Source organism: Cyprinodon variegatus, unplaced genomic scaffold (genome assembly GCF_000732505.1).
Source record: "Cyprinodon variegatus isolate N-32 unplaced genomic scaffold, C_variegatus-1.0 Scaffold361, whole genome shotgun sequence".
Taxonomy (NCBI): Eukaryota; Metazoa; Chordata; class Actinopteri; order Cyprinodontiformes; family Cyprinodontidae; genus Cyprinodon; species Cyprinodon variegatus.
This window is the reverse complement of record NW_015150814.1, coordinates 81,667-88,196: the sequence shown is the minus strand read 5'-3', so window position 1 is coordinate 88,196 and position 6,530 is coordinate 81,667. Positions and strand designations below refer to the sequence as shown.

The window sequence follows — 6,530 nt, the reverse complement described above, 5'->3', positions numbered from 1 at the left end:
TTTTTCAAAGTGTCAGAAATGGATAACAAAACTGCTATTTTCAATGACTACTTATTTTTGTCCAGCTTTAATATCGGTATCGATATTGGTTATCGGCTACATGAGTTTTAAAATATTTTGGCATATCGGATATCGGCCAAAATCCCAATATCGTGCTAATATATATATATATATATATATATATATATATATATATATATATATATATATATATATATATATATATATATAACTGATTTTATCTGGTTTAATCTGGGCAATCATAAACTCTAGGCCATGAACATAATTTATTTATTTGGGTTGAATCTGGCTTGTAGTTAGTTTTATTAGTGTTGTCCTGCAGTAGCTACAGCATCACATGGACACTAGAGGGTGTTATTTGTTTTTTTTGTTTCACATCTTTTCCATGTCTGACAGTCTCTAGCATCATCTCACACCCTCACACTTTCCTTCACTCTGGATCCTAAATCTTTTGTGACATCTTCCTCTTCATTTTGTCTGTTTCTCTTCCTGCAGCCCAGAATACCTCCCAGGATTCCACTGCCTCCTCCGCCATCCTGCTCAGCCCCCAGAGCCTCATCAGCCTCTTGCTCTTGGCCCTGACTGTCACCTTGTCTGGCACGGTCTACCTTTGGATCCTCAGATACGTTTGTATCGGCTGCTGCCAGCCTGTCGCCGTCGGCCCAGAGTCAGAGGCCCTGGCAGTGATGGTTTGAAGACATGGAGTCTCAATTAGAGCCTAACATGCTGTTATTCATGAAGGTTAATATGCTTTGTTCATGAAGTCAACTAGTGCTGACTTTATATGTGAGCAATCAAGCTCACTACACCTTGGAGGGAATAGTATTAGCATTTGTGAGGATAATTTGTAATTTGCAAAAAAAAAAGAAAGATAATTGTCAGGATGGAGGTGTATATGTTGCGTAATCAGAGTTGGTGTTTGCAGCTCAGGAGGAGGCTTGTCAGGGCTAAATTAATGCAAGTGATGCCAAGTTCATCTGAATGGCACAATGTTTGTCTGTGAATAACAGCACTGCTGCATTTGCTCTTCACAAACCAAGTTAGTTGTTATCTAGAAACAGAAAATATAATGCATACATTTTTATTTGTACTTACATTTACATTCAGTATTTCAGGTTTAGCTCCATACTTCTCAGTGAATACTCTTGATTTATTTAAATTAATGAACCCAAACCAAACGCATCTGATATTGTTGAAGATGTAAATGTTTCTTTCTTTTCTTTTTTTTTTTTTCTTTGCTTCCTGTAAAGATCAGTGTGAAGTCTGGTCTGATTTTAGGTTTAACTTTAGTAGAGAAGCTCAGATCCAGTTTTTTCCCCCAATCCTTGGTCTAATCAGTCAATATCGGAGCTAAAATTAGATCCAGGTATCTTATTGGTTCATCTCTAAAAGTTGGTGAGTTTTAGCCCATTTTGGAGCAGCATTCTGGATAGACATAAACCTCCCACTGTGAATTTGAGCTTACATAAGACAACCAAATTTAGTTATATATGTACTTGGATTTATGTTATTAATATTTTTGTATCAGATCAATATTTTAATTTTTGCTTTGACCTTTTTAAGCTAAAGGGAGAGCAATCATTTCTCTCTCTTAGCAAATCTCAGCAAGGTTTGCATTCATTACTGTCAGACTGGTGACTATTAAGGCTGATTTATACTCAGAAACCAGGTCGTCTGCGTGTGTCGCAGTGAACACAGATATGTCCCCGCCCCTTCCATAGACGCTTTTGTGCACGTCTCCAAAATTGTAGGTGAGCGCAGACAGTGCGCAGACAGGAGGCTTCTGATTGGTCAAATCTACATCCACTCTACTCTATACGTATTTCCTGTTTGGTACCTTACCGGCTTGTTTTGCTTGTATAACCGCCTTTGCAGAAAACGATCCGTGAAGATGGTCCGGCTAGAAGAGCGAGGTGTGCAAGAATGCTGGGACCCTTTTTCCACCTGGATCCCCGCTCTTTTTCGCCCTCAAGTCCCTCCGTTGACCAAAAACTTTCCCCTTCCTCACCGCCTCGGCCGTATCTAGACACACATGGAATAACATAGTGCAGACCATGCTTTAAAATTGGGCATAAATCAAAAATATCTGCATCAAGCTCACTGCGACACACTGTGGCAGCAGTGAGTAATGGCGGTTATACAAACAAAACAAGCCGGTAAGGTACCAAACAGGAAATACGCATAGTGTAGAGCAGATGTAGATTTGACCAATCAGAGGCCTCCTGTCTGCAGTCACCTACAATTTTAGAGAGGTGCAGCAGAGTGTCTGCGGAAGGGGCGGGAGCACATTTGCATTCTCTGCGACTCATGCAGACAACCTGGTTTCTGAGCATAAATCAGCCTTTACAGCTGTTTGTTTAATTCAGCGTTGGTGCTATTTACTTTCATTTATCCCACTCCTATAGAAAACATTTACTTCCTCGTTAATAGCGTTAGCAGCTAGCGAAATGTTCCTCGCTTCACCTAATAGGAAATACTTGCACAAAAATAAAGTTATTTAGCAGTAGAAGAAATGCATGAAACCAGAACAAGATTATAAGAACTGAAAGATGGCAATACAGTATAGTTAGGGGAATTAGGCTGAAAAAAGGCTAAAAAGGGCTAGAAAGTGCAAGGATATAGATCATCCTCTGTGGTATCTTTAATTTTACACAAATATCCTTCATGTGAGAAAAAATATCTTTGTAATGTAGAAATTAGTAGAAATTTTGATGTATTTCAGACGTGCCTGTACCACATACAATCAGTGCCATGGATAATGTTGTGAACTCTGTAGCTTAGAGATGCAGGTATACATATACTGTTTCCTCATACTCTATATTGGTTTAGGATTGTGTTTTTATCTACCTCACTCACCAGGGACATTTTGTATATTGCAGCATCCTTTCATCTTGACAGAAACATGAGTTGTGCCCAAACCTGAGTATAAAAAGTTTGCTTGAAAAGTTGTATTAAAGTTAAGAAAGCTGCTATAAAGTTATAGCTATCTACCAACATTTTTGATATGACTTGTTGATATTTCAGCTCATAGTACAGTTTTAATATAATTCCTAAAACAACTTCTTCTTTAACCTTATAAAATTAGAGCATTTTGTTTTTTATATATTAAATGTTAATGTTTTATTTGCTTTCTGCAGAGCTCTTACCTACCCTGAAATCCGTCCGAGCAGAGGGCGCTGTGTTGGACATATGACACATTAAGATTAGAAGCGGCAGCATATCTCATTGTGTTAGATTTTCAATTTGCAAAGATTGTAGAAAGAAAAAAAAAAAAAAATATATATATATATATATATATATATATATATATATATATATATATATATATATATATATATATATATATATAAATACATAGTTATGCAAAACATATCTAACTTATTATACGAGTATAGCTGAAATGGAATCCCAGCAAGCTTTGGTTAAAAAAAAACTGAAAAACAAAAACATATGTATGCTTTTTAAATGAATGTGCCCCACTTGTAGATGGTTGTTTTTGTAGATGAAAATATAGAAATTAAAAACTGAATTATAGTTTATAATTCAGTATTAAATTTCTATACTTTTCTTATTTCTAAAATGAATGTTTTTGTTGTTGCATTCTCTAACCAATCTGTCTTTAGCGATTTCACGATAAAAGGTTGGGTTGTTGAATTTATTGGTAAATTACTAACGTGGTGCATATGACGTTTAAGGCTGTGTATATCAAGTCTGTTTAAATCTTAATGACTTTTCTCAACTCATTTCTAAATGAATCTTCTCTGAGTCTGGGCAGCCTGTGCCTTTAGGTGAATAGGACAATAATATTTCAGAAACCTGAATAATGGACTGAGGGTATCTGTTCAAAACTGTCTGTAAAATTTGCATTTTAACAGATCACCCTCATAATTCAGCAGCCCCACATTGCCTGAAATCTGGCAGAATGAATAAGTGTTCAGAGAGAATTTTGAGGACCCTTCGGGGTCAACATCGGCCCTGTTTGATATTTCAGCCTGCAATTAGACATGCATCCCCAAATCTATGGCTTCTCCATCTCATATGTGTTTCCTGAGGTACTTATCTTCTAACTGTTCCTCTCATACATCATATTCCCGGTGCTTTGTGTCCACAGCCTCTGTTGATTCATAGCTTCTTGAACATTTATGGCTCAGATTGATGTAAAGTCTCAGATTACTCTAAAATCTCTCTGTTCTGACTGACAGCTCGGATACTGCAGGAGCAGACAGGAACTCTGCAGCAGCATAAATAATGCACAGTTTGTTCTAAAATACTGATAGTAATGTGTGTATCTGATATGATATTATGAGTTCACATCATAGCAGACTAGACAACCATGTCGTATCTTATGTCTAGTGTGTTAACAATCAGAAAAACTGTTGGAAAATCCTGATACCATGAGTGCATCAAAACAATATGAATAAAGAAGATATGAAAAAAATGCTCATGTTTTTTATTCTGATGTCAAATTTTAAGTCGATATGAAACTGTATGTTTTGTATGCTTACTTACACCTTACCATGTTAGTCTCTCTGTGTAATTAAGTATTTTGGATAAACTTTTGATTTAATGCATTTCTATATTTTCTGGGGCGAATGGCGGCCTTGTTGTTAAGGCATAGAGCTTGGAATCCTGAGGTTCTGTGTTTGAGCCCCACTCCCACAGACTGCCACTCTGGGTCTCTAAGCAAGATTGCTCCCCAGGCGCCCAACAATGGCAGCCCACTGGTCCCCAAAGGGGATGGGTTAAATGCAGAGGTAAATGTCTCCAATGTGAGATCAATTTCAGCATATGATCAAGTTCAATTATATTATTACTAATTGATGAAATTTTAATTGCGCTTATTAAGTAAAAGGAAATATTCTTAAATTGACCAAAGGCGGGTACTTAAGTAAGAGTAGCCTTAAAGTAGAAAGTCACCATCAAAGAAGTTACTGAGACATGATAAATAGACTCCTTAAGGACTCCTATAGAGATGGCTCATAACATCTGATTTAATGTTTAAATCCATGTAATCACAAATGTATGTTCAAATTCTCTATAGAATAAAATTGAAAGAAATCAGATCGATACAATCATTACAGAATAATACATTGGTGCAAAAAAATCCTTTTCCACATAATTATTTGAACATAAACTTATAAAGGATGTCCACCTGCAAGTGATTCCATTTTCACCTGATCTCCAAATGGCTCAAGTAGAGTTACAAGATAACTGACTCGAGTAAGAGTAATAACAATATACAATATTACTTTAGTAAAAATAAAATGTACAGTAAAGTAACACTACTCCCAAAAGAAAAGTTTTTTTTTTCTAAATATTACTTAAGACATTGTAACTGACTAAATGTAACTAGCCACCACCCACCTCTGGTGTTGACACACAGTTTATGTAACCGGATGTTATTTGCATTGAGTAACTTTATCTGTTCATCATTTCAAAATAACACTGAACAAAACAAACATTAAGAGCAGCCCAATCCAAGCCCAAAGCAAAAGTATGAAGACACCAAAAACTTAAGTCAGTCATAGACACATTGTACAGCACTAAAACATGGGAAAAAAATTACAAAATGATGTACGTCACAAAATTACTAATTTAAATTAGACTTAAATTAGACTTAAAACGTTTTGTCAATGGCCTGAGATGACGCGTGTTGTGAATTGGTACTATATAAATAAACCAAATAGAATATTGGTATCCCTTGTACAATGTGTTGGTGTATGTATAATTTTAAAGGTTTAAATTTTTAAAATAACATTTGAAATAACAGGAAACAAATATCAAAGATAAAGGAGCAAAAATGTAGTTTAAAATAAAGTAATATAAAAAAATAATACAAAAAGAAACGGAAAGAAAAATGGAACCTCATGCTGCAGGTAAAGAAGATTGAATGAATAGGAAATAACTTAGAACATCAAAAACAGGCCTTGATGGATAAAAGCAACTGAGACATGAATACAGAAAAACAACTTGTATGGACGGGTGCCAACAGGGAAGAATCCGGCACGAGTTAATGGAACAGAATTATTTTTATCTGCTGAGGAAGAGACTGAATGACAAGAAGGTGAGAATTATCAGGAGAATGTGGAGCAGTCAGGTAAAGGATTAAACTCAGGAGCTCAGGGAGAAATGAACAAAAAGAAAACAATCATTATGAAATCTGTAAATAATATTAAATTGTGTGATTGTGTTTCTTTGTCTCTTTGAAGTGATTCCACAACCGATTAAACTAGTTAACGAGTAAAAAAGAATGACTCTAAAACAAGACTTCAACACTTTCATCTAAATAGGGCAGAGAAATGGTTACAGAGATCAGTGCTGTGGCTCCTGCCAGGTAACAACCCGGGCAAAGCATGAAGAACAGCGTTCATTAATGATTACATTAGTTTTATCCCTACAAGGGGTTGTGCAGTCCCTCACATTTCATCAGTAGGAAGAATGTGTCACCATTAGGCTGAAAAATCTTTGATTAACTACCTGCAGCATCTCCATAATATCTAAACATGCGC

At 35.9% G+C, this 6,530-nt stretch overlaps 1 long non-coding RNA gene across 1 annotated transcript in view; it reads left to right on the top strand.

The window, feature by feature from the left end:
- LOC107091995 overlaps nucleotides 1-1,778 on the top strand; it is a 9,814-nt gene extending 8,036 nt beyond the window's left edge. The window contains exon 3 of the long non-coding RNA XR_001481554.1: nucleotides 517-1,778. This is a non-coding gene — a long non-coding RNA (uncharacterized LOC107091995). The remainder of the gene's footprint in view (nucleotides 1-516) is intronic.
- Nucleotides 1,779-6,530: the final 4,752 nt, after the last annotated feature.